Source organism: Lolium perenne, chromosome 6 (assembly GCF_019359855.2).
Source record: "Lolium perenne isolate Kyuss_39 chromosome 6, Kyuss_2.0, whole genome shotgun sequence".
NCBI lineage: Eukaryota > Viridiplantae > Streptophyta > Magnoliopsida > Poales > Poaceae > Lolium > Lolium perenne.
The window spans coordinates 30941700-30958198 of NC_067249.2; positions in this window are offsets into that span (position 1 = coordinate 30941700).

Sequence of the window (16499 nt, forward strand, 5' to 3'; positions counted from 1 at the left end):
GACTCTGCCCTTTCGCCTATAAAAACTCTCCGTCGCGAAAACCCTAGTACCGAGAGCCACGATACGAGAAAACATACTGTGACGCCGTCGTCGCCAATCCCATCTCGGGGGATTCTGGAGATCGCCTCCGGCACCCTGCCGGAGAGGGGAATCATCACCGGAGGGCTCTACATCATCATGCCCGCCTCCGGATTGATGCGTGAGTAGTTCATCCTTGGACTATGGGTCCATAGCAGTAGTTAGATGGTTGTCTTCTCCTCACATGCTATCATGTTTAGATCTTGTGAGCTGCCTATTGATACGTCTCAAACGTATCTATAATTTCTTATGTTCCATGCTATTTTTATGATGATACTCACATGTTTTATACACACTTTATGTCATTATTATGTATTTTCCGGCACTAACCTATTGACGAGATGCCGAAGAGCCAGTTGCTGTTTTCCGCTGTTTTTGGTTTCAGAAATCCTACAAAGGAAATATTCTCGGAATTGGACGAAATCAACGCCCAGGGTCTTATTTTTCCAAGAAGCTTCCAGAAGACCGAAGAGTATACGAAGTGGGGCCACGAGGGCCCGTACCCATAGGGCGGCGCGGCCAGCATGGGGCCCGCGCTGGCCTATGGTGTGGGGGCCCCGCGCCGCCTCCAACCCTACCCTTCCGCCTACTTATAGCCTTCGTCGCGAAAACCCCTGGACCGAGGGCCACAATACGAGAAAACCTTCCAGAGACGCTGATGTCTACGGGTGCTTCTATTCTTGTAGACAGTGTTGGGCCTCCAAGAGCAGAGGTTTGTAGAACAGCAGCAAGTTTCCCTTAAGTGGATCACCCAAGGTTTATCGAACTCAGGGAGGAAGAGGTCAAAGATATCCCTCTCATGCAACCCTGCAACCACAAAGCAAGAAGTCTCTTGTGTCTCCAACACACCTAATAGGTGCACTAGTTCGGCGAAGAGATAGTGAAATACAAGTGGTATGAATGAATATGAGCAGTAGTAACGGCGCCAGAAAAGTGCTTGCTGGCGTGCAGTTGATGGTAGTAATATTGCAGGAAGTAAAGATGCAGTAAAACAGTAAACAAGCAGCGATAGCAGTATTTAGGAACAAGGCCTAGGGATCATACTTTCACTAGTGGACACTCTCAACATTGATCACATAACAGAATAAATAGATAGATGCTAGACTCTACACCCTCTTGTGGGATGATGAACACCACTAACTGTGTAGGATTACACGAACCCTCAATGCCGGAGTTAACAAGCTCCACAATATTCAATGTTCATATTTAAATAACCTTAGAGTGCATAACAGATCAACATAACCAAACCAAGTACTAACATAGCATGCACACTGTCACCTTCACACTACGAAAGGAGGAATAGATCACATCAATACTATCATAGCAATAGTTAACTTCATAATCTACAAGAGATCACAATCATAGCCTACGCCAAGTACTACACGATGCACACACTGTCACCATTACACCATGCAGGAGGAATAAACTACTTTAATAACATCACTAGAGTAGCACACAGATAAATTGTGATACAAAACACATTGCAATCATAAAGGGATATAAATAAGCACTTCACTATGCCATTCATAACAGTGAATAAGTATTCTGTGAAATATAGCCTAAGAGACCCACACGGTGCATACACTGTCACTTTTACACACGTGGGACAAGGAGTCTCCGGAGATCACATAAGTAAAATCCACTTGACTAGCATAATGACATCTAGATTACAAGCATCATCATATGAATCCCAATCATGTAAGGCAGCTCATGAGATTATTGTATTGAAGTACATAGGAGAGAGATGAACCACATAGCTACCGGTACAGCCCCGAGCCTCGATGGAGAACTACTCCCTTCTCATGGGAGACAGCAGCGTTGATGAAGATGGCGGTGGTGTCGATGGAGAAGCCTTCCGGGGGCACTTCCCCGTCCCGGCGGCGTGCCGGAACAGAGACTCCTGTCCCCCAGATCTTGGCTTCGCGATGGCAGCGGCTCTGGAAGGTTTTCTCTGGTTTCGTCGAACGTCCTAGGGTTTTCGCGACGGAGACCTTAAGTAGGCGGAAGGGCGGCGTCAGAAGGGGTCTGGGGCCACCAGACACTAGGGCGGCGCGCCCCCCTCCTGGGCCGCGCCGCCACCATGTGTGGGCCCCCTGTGGCCCCTCTCTGGCGGCTCTCGGGTGTTACGGGCTCCCGGGGATTCTAAGATGCTGGGCGTTGATTTCGTCCAATTCCGAGAATATTTCCTTACTAGGATTTACGAAACCAAAAACAAGCAGACAAAGAATCGGCCCTTCGGCATCTCGTCAATAGGTTAGTTCCGGAAAACGCATAATAATGACATAAAGTATGCATAAAACATGTAGATATCATCAATAATCTGGCATGGAACATAAGAAATTATCAATACGTTGGAGACGTATCAGCATCCCCAAGCTTAGTTTCTGCTCGTCCCGAGCAGGTAAACGATAACACAGATAATTTCTGGAGTGACATGCCATCATAACCTTGATCATACTATTGTAAGCATATGTAATGAATGCAGCGATCAAAACAATGGTAATGACATGAGTAAACAACTGAATCATAAAGCAAAGACTTTTCATGAATAATACTTCAAGACAAGCATCAATAAGTCTTGCATAAGAGTTAACTCATAAAGCAATAAATCAAAGTAAAGGTGTTGAAGCAACACAAAGGAAGATTAAGTTTCAGCGGTTGCTTTCAACTTATAACATGTATATCTCATGGATAGTTGTCAATGCAAAGTAATATAACAAGTGCAATATGCAAGTATGTAGGAATCAATGCACAGTTCACACAAGTGTTTGCTTCTTGAGATGGAGAGAAATAGGTGAACTGACTCAACATAAAAGTAAAAGAAAGGTCCTTCAAAGAGGAAAGCATCGATTGCTATATTTGTGCTAGAGCTTTTATTTTGAAAACATGAAACAATTTTGTCAACGGTAGTAATAAAGCATATGTATCATGTAAATTATATCTTACAAGTTGCAAGCCTCATGCATAGTATACTAGTAGTGCCCGCACCTTGTCCTAATTAGCTTGGATTAACACAGATTATCATTGCATGACATATGTTTCAACCAAGTGTCACAAAGGGGTACCTCTATGCCGCCTGTACAAGGGTCTAAGGAGAAAGTTCGCATTTGGATTTCTCGCTTTTGATCATTCTTCAACTTAGACACCCATACCGGGACAACATAGACAACAGATAATGGACTCCTCTTTTAATGCTTAAGCATTCAACAGTTAATATTCTCACAAGAGATTGAGGTTTTATGTCCAAACTGAAACTTCCACCATGATTCATGGCTTTAGTTAGCGGCCCAATGTTCTTCTCTAACAGTATGCATACTCAAACCATTTGATTGTGAAAACCGCCCTTACTTCAGACAAGACGAACATGCATAGCAACTCACATGATATTCAACAAAGAGTTGATGGCGTCCCCAGGAGCATGGTTATCGCACAACAAGCAACTTAATAAGAGATAAAGTGCATAAGTACATATTCAATACCACAATAGTTTTTAAGGCTATTTGTCCCATGAGCTATATATCGCAAAGGTAAAGAATGGAAATTTTAAAGGTAGCACTCAAGCAATTTACTTTGGAATGGCGGAGAAATACCATGTAGTAGGTAGGTATGGTGGACACAAATGGCATAGTGGTTGGCTCAAGGATTTTGGATGCATGAGAAGTATTCCCTCTCGATACAAGGTTTAGGCTAGTAAGGTTATTTGAAACAAACACAAGGATGAACCGGTGCAGCAAAACTCACATAAAAGACATATTGTAAACATTATAAGACTCTACACCGTCTTCCTTGTTGTTCAAACTCAATACTAGCAATTATCTAGACTTTAGAGAGACCAATTATGCAAATCAAATTTTAGCAAGCTCTATGTATTTCTTCATTAATAGGTGCAAAGTATATGATGCAAGAGCTTAAACATGAGCACAACAATTGCCAAGTATCACATTATCCAAGACATTTTACCAATTACTACATGTAGCATTTTTCGTTTCCAACCATATAACAATGAACGAAGCAGTTTCAACCTTCGCCATGAACATTAAAAGCTAAGAACACATGTGTTCATACGAACCAGCGGAGCGTGTCTCTCTCCCACACAAGCATTTATTCAAACAAAAACACAAACAAAAGCACACAGACGCTCCAAGTAAAGTACATAAGATGTGACTGAATAAAAATATAGTTTCAAGAAAAGAAACCTGATAAGTTGTCGATGAAGAAGGGGATGCCTTGGGCATCCCCAAGCTTAGATGCTTGAGTCTTCTTGAAATATGCAGGGATGAACCGCGGGGGCATCCCCAAGCTTAGACTTTTCACTCTTCTTGATCATAGTATATCATCCTCCTCTCTTGACCCTTGAAAACTTCCTCCACACCAAACTCGAAACAAACTCATTAGAGGGTTAGTGCATAATCAAAAATTCACATGTTCAGAGGTGACACAATTATTCTTAACACTTCTGGACATTGCCCAAAGCTACTGGAAGTTAATGGAACAAAGAAATCCATCCCACATAGCAAAAGAGGCAATGCGAAATAAAAGGCAGAATCTGTCAAAACAGAACAGTCCGTAAAGACGAATTTTAAAGTGGCACCAGACTTGCTCAGATGAAAATACTCAAATTGAATGAAAGTTGCGTACATATCTGAGGATCACGCACGTAAATTGGCAGATTTTTCTGAGTTACCTACAGAGAATTCTGCCCAGATTCGTGACAGACAGAAATCTGTTTCTGCGCAGTAATCCAAATTTAGTATCAACATTACTATCAAAGACTTTACTTGGCACAACAATGCAATAAAATAAAGATAAGGAGAGGTTGCTACAGTAGTAACAACTTCCAAGACACAAATACAAAATAAAAGTACTGTAACAAAATAAACACATGTGTTATCTCCCAAAAAGTTCTTTCTTTATAGCCATTAAGATGGGCTCAGCAATTTTAATGATGCACTCGCAAGAAATAGTAGTTGAAGCAAAAGAGAGCATCAAGAGGCAAATTCAAAACAAATTTAAGTCTAACATGCTTCCTATGCATAGGAATCTTGTACACAAATGAATTCATGAAGAACAAAGTAACAAGCATAGGAAGATAAAACAAGAGTAACTTCAAAAAATTTAGCATATAGAGAGGTGTTTTAGTAACATGAAAATTTCTACAACCATATTTTCCTCTCTCATAATAATTTTCAGAGGCATCATGAACAAACTCAACAATATAAGTATCACATAAAGCATTCTTATTCACATGCATAAAAGTATCACTACTCTCCACATAAGCATAATCAATTTTATTAGTTGTAGTGGGAGCAAATTCAACAAAGTAGCTATCATTATTATTCTCATCAAGTGTAGGAGTCATAGTATAATCATAATCAAATTTACTCTCCATAGTAGGCGACACCAAAAGACCACTATCATTATAATCATCATATATGGGAGGCATATCATAATCAACATAAACTTTCTCCTCAATACCCGGAGGGCTAAAGAGATCATTTTCATCAAAACCGACCTCCCCAAGCTTAAATTCTTCCATAGCATTAGCAACAATGGTGTTCAAAGCATTCATACTAATAACATTCCCATTAGCATGCATAAGTTTCATGGGTTTTTTAATTTTCTCTTCAAACACATCATGTCCTAATTCAAGATAAAGTTCATAAAGATCTCTCATTTTGTTGTTGTCTTCCATTAAGCCTTACTAGTGTAAAACAAGAGACAAAAAGATGCAATTGCAGGATCTAAAGGAAATAGCTTCGAGCACTCACACACCGGCAACAAGACTAGGAAATAGCTTAGTAGTCGGAGGATGTGAATACCTTTTACCTTACCTCCCCGGCAACGGCGCCAGAAAAGTGCTTCGTTGCCGGGATCCGGTGTGTGTGTGCCGTTTACCTTTCCTCCCCGGCAACGGTGCCAGAAAAATGCTTGATGTCTACGGGTGCTTCTATTCTTGTAGACAGTGTTGGGCCTCCAAGAGCAGAGGTTTGTAGAACAGCAGCAAGTTTCCCTTAAGTGGATCACCCAAGGTTTATCGAACTCAGGGAGGAAGAGGTCAAAGATATCTCTCTCATGCAACCCTGCAACCACAAAGCAAGAAGTCTCTTGTGTCCCCAACACACCTAATAGGTGCACTAGTTCGGCGAAGAGATAGTGAAATACAAGTGGTATGAATGAATATGAGCAGAGTAACGAGCGCCGAGAAAAGTGCTTGCTGGTGTGCGGTTGATGGTAGTAATATTGCAGGAAGTAAAGATGCAAGAAAACAAGTAAACAAGCAGCGATAGCAGTATTTAGGAACAAGGCCTAGGGATCATACTTTCACTAGTGGACACTCTCAACATTGATCACATAACAGAATAAATAGATAGATGCTAGACTCTACACCCTCTTGTGGGATGATGAACACCACTAACTGTGTAGGATTACACGAACCCTCAATGCCGGAGTTAACAAGCTCCACAATATTCAATGTTCATATTTAAATAACCTTAGAGTGCATAACAGATCAACATAACCAAACCAAGTACTAACATAGCATGCACACTGTCACCTTCACACTACGAAAGGAGGAATAGATCACATCAATACTATCATAGCAATAGTTAACTTCATAATCTACAAGAGATCACAATCATAGCCTACGCCAAGTACTACACGATGCACACACTGTCACCATTACACCGTGCAGGAGGAATAAACTACTTTAATAACATCACTAGAGTAGCACACAGATAAATTGTGATACAAAACACATTGCAATCATAAAGGGATATAAATAAGCACTTCACTATGCCATTCATAACAGTGAATAAGTATTCTGTGAAATATAGCCTAAGAGACACACACGGTGCACACACTGTCACCTTTACACACGTGGGACAAGGAGTCTCCGGAGATCACATAAGTAAAATCCACTTGACTAGCATAATGACATCTAGATTACAAGCATCATCATATGAATCTCAATCATGTAAGGCAGCTCATGAGATTATTGTATTGAAGTACATAGGAGAGAGATGAACCACATAGCTACCGGTACAGTCCCGAGCCTCGATGGAGAACTACTCCCTCCTCATGGGAGACAGCAGCGTTGATGAAGATGGCGGTGGTGTCGATGGAGAAGCCTTCCGGGGGCACTTCCCCGTCCCGGCGGCGTGCCGGAACAGAGACTCCTGTCCCCCAGATCTTGGCTTCGCGATGGCGGCGGCTCTGGAAGGTTTTCTCTGGTTTCATCGAACGTCCTAGGGTTTTCACAACAGAGACCTTAAGTAGGCGGAAGGGCGGCGTCAGAAGGGGTCTGGGGCCACCAGACACTAGGGCGGCGCGCCCCCCTCCTAGGCCGCGCCGCCACCATGTGTGGACCCCCTGTGGCCCCTCTCTGGCGGCTCTCGGGTGTTCTGGAAGCTCCCGGGGATTCTAAGATGCTGGGCGTTGATTTCGTCCAATTCCGAGAATATTTCCTTACTAGGATTTCTGAAACCAAAAACAACAGAAAACAGCAACTGGCCCTTCGGCATCTCATCAATAGGTTAGTTCCGGAAAACGCATAATAATGACATAAAGTATGCATAAAACATGTAGATATCATCAATAATGTGGCATGGAACATAAGAAATTATCAATACGTCGGAGACGTATCAGACGCCGCCGCCGCCAATCCCATCTCGGGGGATTCAGGAGATCGCCTCCGGCACCCTGCCGGAGAGGGGAATCATCTCCCGGAGGACTCTTCATCACCCTGATCGCCTCCGGATTGATGTGTGAGTAGTTCACCCCTGGACTATGGGTCCATAGCAGTAGCTAGATGGTTGTCTTCTCCTCATTGTGCTATCATGTTAGATCTTGTGAGCTGCCTATCATGATCAAGATCATCTATTTGTAATGCTACATGTTGTGTTTGTTGGGATCCGATGAATATGGAATACTATGTCAAGTTGATTATCAATCTATCATATATGTGTTGTTTATGTTCTTGCATGCTCTCCGTTGCTAGTAGAGGCTCTGGCCAAGTTGATACTTGTAACTCCAAGAGGGAGTATTTATGCTCGATAGTGGGTTCATGCCTCCATTGAATCTGGGACAGTGACAAAAAGTTCTAAGGTTGTGGATGTGCTGTTGCCACTAGGGATAAAACATCAATGCTTTGTCTAAGGATATTTGTGTTGATTACATTACGCACCATACTTAATGCAATTGTCTGTTGTTTGCAACTTAATACTGGAAGGGGTGCGGATGCTAACCTGAAGGTGGACTTTTTAGGCATAGATGCATGCTGGATAGCGGTCTATGTACTTTGTCGTAATGCCCCGATTAAATCTCATAGTAGTCATCGTGATATGTATGTGTATTGTTATGCCCTCTCTATTTGTCAATTGCCCAACTGTAATTTGTTCATCCAACATGCTATTTATCTTATGGGAGAGACACCACTAGTGAACTGTGGACCCCGGTCCATTCTTTTACATCTGAAATACAATCTACTGTAAACTCTGTTCTTTACTGTTCTTCGCAAACAAACATCATTTTCCACACCATACGATTAATCCTTTGTTTACAGCAAGCCGGTGAGATTGACAACCTCACTGTTAAGTTGGGGCAAAGTATTGTGATTGTGTTGTGCAGGTTCCACGTTGGCGCCGGAATCCCTGGTGTTGCGCCGTACTACACTCCGTCACCAACAACCTTCACGTGTTCCTTGACTCCTACTGGTTCGATAACCTTGGTTTCATACTGAGGGAAAACTCGCTGCTGTACGCATCACACCTTCCTCTTGGGGTTCCCAACAGACGTGTGTCAACTACCACGCCAACAACACCTATCATGATCAAGATCGTCTATTTGTAATGCTACATGTTGTGTTTGTTGGGATCCGATGAATATGGAATACTATGCCAAGTTGATTATTGATCTATCATATATGTGTTGTTTATAATCTTGCATGCTCTCCGTTGCTAGTAGAGGCTCTGGCCAAGTTGATACTTGTAACTCCAAGAGGGGGTATTTATGCTCGATAGTGGGTTCATGCCTCCATTGAATGCAGGACGGTGTGAGAAAGTTCTAAGGTTGTGGATGTGTTGTTGCCACTAGGGATAAAACATCAATGCTTTGTCTAAGGATATTTGTGTTGATTACATTACGCACCATACTTAATGCAATTGTCTGTTGTTTGCAACTTAATACTGGAAGGGGTGCGGATGCTAACCCGAAGGTGGACTTTTTAGGCATAGATGCATGCTGGATAGCGGTCTATGTACTTTATCGTAATGCCCTAAGTAAATCTCATAGTAGTCATCATGATATGTATGTGCATTGTTATGCCCTCTCTATTTGTCAATTGCCCAACTGTAATTTGTTCACCCAACATGCTATTTATCTTATTGGAGAGACACCACTAGTGAACTGTGGACCCCGGTCCATTTTTTTACATCTGAAATACAATCAACTGCAATCTCTGTTCTCTGTTGTTCTTCACAAGTAAACATCATTCTCCACACCATACGTTTAATCCTTTGTTTACAGCAAGCCGGTGAGATTGACAACCTGACTGTTAAGTTGGGGCAAAGTATTTTGATTGTGTTGTGCAGGTTCCACGTTGGCGCCGGAATCCCTGGTGTTGCGCCGCACTACACTCCTCCACCAACAACCTTCACGTGGCCTTCATCTCCTACTGGTTCGATAACCTTGGTTTCTTACTGAGGGAAAACTTGCTGCTGTACGCATCACACCTTCCTTTTGGGGTTCCCAACGGACGTGTGCTTCACGCGTTATCACTCCGCCACCATCTCTCTTTCCCAGCCTGTTGACCTCCTGGTGGCCCACTTTAGCTCATTTTGTTCGTCTCGGAAATTCCGAAGCGTGGCCCCTGACCTTGCATTTTTTTGGAGTCACATAGCTCCTGGAAAGTCAAAAACGCTAAAAAATGGCGTTTCCTGCCAAACAGAATTAGAATCGGAGGAGGGGGTTGTTTAGAAAATCCCCTAAAACATCATAAAACATGGGGATAACATTATATAAGATGCAAATATGTGGTAATATGTTACAATAAAGTGTGGTATGCATTTTACATTCATCAACGTGTGGTATGTAAATAAAGCCTTGTCCCTAGTAAAATAGTCCATTGATTAATAACATGATCAAGGTTTCCTGATCATGGACAACAACGATTAATAATGGAGTCATGTTGTTGGATGAATTACATGATGAACTGACACCCATATAAGGTATTGCAATGTGATCATGTCACGAAGTTCGGCATTGCAATACTAATATGAAATGTTGTGACCTAATCTTTAGACCATTCGATTATATTTAATCACTATCACCGATGGTTGCTTAGACATCATCAATTGCTACTCCATAACACGGAAGTTGAGGCGTATGTGTCAATAGCGGGACTTGTACATCAGCGTGACAGAGAAATACCATGGGCCCACTCGGTGATGTTATATCAACATCCCTTGCAAGCTTGTGACTAGGTCATGAGGATATGATATCATAGGAACGAGTTGAATATGTTTGTCGGTAACGAGATCGAACAAGGTATACAAGATACCGAAGATCAAGTCACTAGTACCGAACTGCTACATAGAGCCGGTTTTTGTCCATAGTCCTAAGGCGGTTTGGCTATTGGGCTCAAAGCCTTGGTCTCTACCAGCGTGTCACCCTGAGACGGTTCTTATTCCGCCTCAAAGAATAACACTAACAATCCTAGACAATAGAGAAAGCTTGATTGGAGCTAACAACTATTTATATTTTATATCGGATCCCTTCCACTCTTGTGTGGAAAGATATTTCTTCGTTCAGTCCAGTCTGATTTAAAATGTGTCATCTACTATTAGAGGGGTTGTTGTTAGGGTCACTCCTTCTTATGCCGGGAGATGGCAGTTATCTATATTTAAAAATAATAAATAATATGGGTGTGATTGTCATCACAATCGAGTGATCGAGTAGGTTCCTCTCTATTCAGATAGATCCCATAAGCATAGCCATTCCCTTTTCCTCGTAGCAAAAACCCATTAGAGGTTTGATTCTCAAAAGAAGACATACCAGAAGCTCGAAATTCCTAGTCGCCAGGTGGCTTTATCAATTTTCGTTTCAAAATAGACAAAAAAATGGCGGTCAAAAGTAGAAGTATCATATCTTCTTAAGGAGCCCAACTCTAGCTAGAAAATAAGAGGATTAGGTTTTGGCAGGATACGAGGTGCCAACTTATTAAGCACGAGAGCCGTAAGATCCCGGTTATAAAAGAAGAGTAGGCCAATCCCAATCTTAGGCTGCAACAAACAAGAAATTGCAATCCCAAATCCCTACATACGATAGATTCCAGGCACCTTGCTACATGACACTTGTATCGCATTTCATTACTGACTGCTTCGTCTTCTGATTCTTTGCTTTGATGATGCCCTTCTCCCAAAGAGAGTTCTTCAGGTGAAGAGTGCTTTGGCACCGACACCCTAGAATAGAGTTGACTATGAACTTATTTATATAGGAAACTTTTTAGAAATACCAAGGGTTAAGAAGGACGGTATTGTTCTAGCTCTACCGACCTATTCTCATCAAAGAGAGGGTGGATGTAATGTTTTGCAACATGAAGCGGAAAAAGGTACATTTATGGCAGGTGCAACGCCTCCAACCTAATAATACGATGGCAAGCGAGGGTCACATTTCGTGAGTATCGGGATGATTAACATAATAGAAATGAAAGTCCCTAACAAAGATGTACAACTTCCCGATTAGCCGGTGTCTTCTCTTGGTTAAATCGAATACTTTCTTATCCTGGCGAGTAGGAATTAATAGTTTCGAGTTTCTGGTCTTTTTTTTTTTTTGAGAATCAAACCCTTTCTGCTTCCTATATTTTCCCGGATTCAACTAATAAGAAGCGCCCTCTTGCGAGAGAAAGTCCGATCTCCAGGACCGCAAAATAGATGTTATTTTCTGTTTTCTTAGCCAATGTAAGACCTTCATCCGGCAGCAAAAAGCCAAAGGGAGTTCAAGGTGCGTCCTAAAATAAAGTAAAAGGTTGTGTGTGCTTTGTGCGAGATCATCGACCTTTTGCTGGCCTTGAGTAACAAAAACATTGGTGAGAAGCCAATGCCCTGAAAACCCAAGGTTTCCTCCACAAGGTTCGGCCGCAGAGGGTGATTCGGGGCCTAAGATCAGGCCGAAAGGCGTGTCTATTTATGTTGGGGAATCTGTTAGCTCCCATGGGTGCCATCCTTGGATAAGTCTATTATCAAGAGGTAGACATCATAACCATTCTTCAAAGGTAATATGAATTGGCTCTTTCGCTTGGCCATGCAAAAAAGTGAACTATTCCTATGTACAATCAACTTAAGAATGTGTTACAACTTAAATAGGAGTTTCTTGCCCGGGTCAGGCCGTACATCGCCCAAAGGTAGTGCCTCGCAAATAGAGAGGGGAATCACTTCAACACCTGATTTGTAAACAAGAAAGATGCATTTAACAACTCTAGACTCTAATTTTCCATTATCAACATGAGCATAGGAAATACAACATAATATCGCATGAGTGAAGAAGGGCAATGTCGCTTGTAAATCTCTTTCGTCGAGTGTGCGATCATGACATGACTCGAGGAAGAAGCCCCAGCTAACTCCGTGCCAGCAGCCACGGTAAGACGAGGGGGTGGGGGGGGGGGGGGCAAGACTAGTGTCACATCCCGAAATTTGCCAGATTTTGAAATGTAAAATAAAAATGAATTTAAAGCTTGATTGTTTGAACTTGATTGAAAATCCACAAAGATTTAAATTTTTTTGGAGTTATTTAAACGTATTTTCCAAACTATTGGTTTCCAAATACTTTTGGTTTCAAGTATTTTCAAAATCAAACATATAGGCCAAATGTATATAATAATTATCTTAATTTCACAAAGGGATATTAAAAGGGTTTTTGCAAAATATAGAGTTTTCATAAAACTTTGTTTTCAAAAGATTTTCCAACAATGCTCTATTTTGTTCGGAGGTTTTGAAACTTATAAAAATATTTTATTTGGGGAAAACATTAAACCCTAAAAAGGCACTATAGCCACATAGACATATATGTCTAATTTTGATTTTATAAACTTTGTATTTTTGTCCCAAATTTAATCTCATATTAAATTATTTTTCATAACGATTTCAACGGTATCTTATTTGCATTTTTCTGATTTTATTTGAAGCCTCAAAATGAATTTCAATTTTCTGTTAGAAAAAAAAGGGAGAAGCGCGCCGGCCACTCCGGCCCAGCGCCCGCCCGCGCGCCCCGCACGGCGCCATGGCCCACTCGGCCGGTCGCCCCGCCCAGGCCACCCCGTGCCCCCGCGGCCCAGCACGCCGCCCTGGCCCAGCTCGCCCCCAGCCCACCCGGCCTCCCTTGCCCAAGCCTCTTTTGTTTTTTTTTCCTGGCCGCCCCTGGCCTGGGGGGGGGGGTGCTGGGGCGCCCCTATACAACGCTTTAAGTTCGCGCCCGCTTAAGAAATCTGGGAAGAATCAGGTATCCCTAACTAAGATGGGCTCGGCCCATGTTACGTGTACGTACATATCATACGAAACCAATCACGCAGGTACAGTTTCGCTCGTTCTTTTCTTCTTTCGTTTAGATTTTGAAAATGTTGAAATTTAAAAATTGTCTAATTTCAAAAAATTTCAATACGAAAATTGTTCAAACTTTAAAAATGTTTAGATTTAAATTTGTTCAAATTCAAAAATCTTCAAAACTAAAATGTTTAATTAAAAATTATTCAAATTCGAAAAAGTTAAAATTGTTCAAACTTTAAAAATGTTTAGATTTAAATTTGTTCAAATTCAAAAATCTTCAAAACTAAAATGTTTAATTAAAAATTGTTCAAACTCGAAAATGTTCAAGCATAAAAATTGTTCATATTAAGAAAATTTGATAAATGTTCAAACTCGAAAAATGTTCAAGCATGAAAATTGTTCATATTAAGAAATGTTCAAATTTAAAAATGTTCAAATTCGAAAACAGTTCAAAGCAAAAGGACTAAAAACTTGAAAAACTGTTCAAAAATCAAAAAAGTTCGACATTTTAAAAATTCAGGAAAACCGATCGATAGAACCGGGAACTAGAGAGAAAAACCAGCAGAACCTAAAAAACCCAGAAAAAAAGGAAGGAACGGAAGTCTCTGTTGGTGGAAAGAAGCGACTCGGGTCAAACCTGGGCCAGGCCCATAGACGAGGGGGTGTGCGGAGCGCCCGCTCGCTCCCGCAATGAGCAGTATATAGGAATCGCCGTCCCTATTGGGTGTTGCTTTACACCGACCTGGTCGGTAGCATACGACTTGCCGCACACCCAGGAAACGTATATGGGCCTGGCCCACGTTCGTTGTTTCCGTTTGGCTTTGATCCATCGATCGTAGCTTCCGCACGTTTTGTACTGGTGAAAACTGTACGTGATCTGTATCGTTTTTCACGCTTTTAAAATTTCAAATTTCGTAAAAAAAATTAAAAATTTATTACGTTTATATATGAACACTTTTGGAATATGAACATTTTTAAAAATTTAAATAATTTTGAATTCGAACAATTTTTAAGTTTAAATAATTTTTGAATTAGTACAAATTTTAAGTTTAAACAATTTTCGACTTCGAACAATTTTTAAGTTTAAACAATTTTTGAATTCGAACAATTTTTAAGTTTAAGCAATTTTCGAATTCGAACATTTCTTAAGTTTAAACAATTTTCAAATTTGAACAATTTTCAAGTTGAACAATTTTATATTTGAACAATTTTCGAATCTGAACGATTTTCATATTAGAACAATTTTCGAATTTGAACAAATTTCATATTTGAACGGTTTTCAAATCTGAACTATTTTCAAATTTGAACGGTTTTCAAATTTGAACATTTTTGAATTTAATTTTTTTTCAATTTGAACAATTTCTAAAAATTGAAATTTTCGAATCTGAAAAATATAAACAAAACCGAAAACAGAAAAAAGAAAAGAAAATAGAAAAAGAAACTAGAAAAAGAAAACGAAAAACGAAAAACGAAAAACGAACTGCTACAGGCTAAACAGATACAAATGGGCCTGGCCCATACCCGACCAGGGGGTGTGCGGTGGCCGGTAGCCACCGACCTGGTCGGTGTATAGGTTTTGCGGTCCCTATTTCCTTTTCTTCTTTTTAGTCCCACATCGATTCTTTAACTAAATTTTCTCCAGCCCCGCCCGGGAAGCCCAGGTCGCACCACAGGCGCCCGACGCCTCTCTTTCTCCCCCGCGCAGCACACGCACCAAGGTTGCTCTTTCCTCGCGCGCCACGTTGCCTGTTTCGCCGCACACTCGCGACCCAACATCTGCAACGCTATTTGGGAAACACCGCGACTCGAAGCAACCCTCGCGCGGTAATAATTCTATTTTCGCTCTTTTTATGTAGATTGTCGTACGTAACTTTGTAATTTTATTTCCTTAGATCTACACATCCGTTTAGAATAGTGGTTCTTCCGTTAAGTTTCTAATTAGATCCTCTACAACTTTTATGTAGGAAGTTTTTTCATCCGAGCAACTTGTTCGGATAACTTTTCATACACCATTAGAACTGTGATCACTTATGTCTAGTTTTGTAAAATCCATATCTTAAGTTTTACATGTTGGATTTCGACAAACACTATACCGTCGGAATCGGCAAATCACGTAGATCATCTTAGACATAATGTGTGGCTGTTTCGCCCACTTTATTTTCGGAGTACCACTTTGTTCCGCAACATCATCTATAAAATAAACCATACAAATTTTTTCTGAGAGATTCTTTTGGCTATACGTTTGTAATGGAATTCTCTACAACTTCCGTGTAGAAAGTTTTTCCATCCGGAAAATTTCTTCTAATAACTTCCTATAACTGATTTCAACATAGTTTCTTTAGCCAAAATGATCTTTATGATCATACCCATCTTCCAAGACCAGTTATAAATCTTTATCATGTTCAAGGATAATGCATAGCTTACCCGTGGTTGTCTAGTTCATGTTATTCAAATAACAATTAAGTTGTTTGAGTAAAGTGTGACATGTCCTAGCTTAGATTTTTATCTGGCTTTAGTAGGGTGGAGATACTCTACCCCATATCACATGTGATGAACCTTTGTTATCCATTAGGCTCCGCGAATCAAATCCCGATATCATTCATGCCTATACAACCTCATGCCATTCAATCTTTCCTCTTAGTTTGAACTATTCAATTTTCAAATGAGTTACTTGAGTAGTTCAATATATCTTTAGTTCATATCCAATGCTATGTGTGACCTTGTGCTAGTCTGATAAGTGTTGTCACACTATGTCAACTGCAGTCTTGTTATGCAGTACTCCATCCAATAGCACCACCGTCCAACATATTTGAATCACTTTGCAAATATTCAAATTCAAATATGAGGATTTGAGTATATGTCCATTATCGATTTCTATAATCTTTT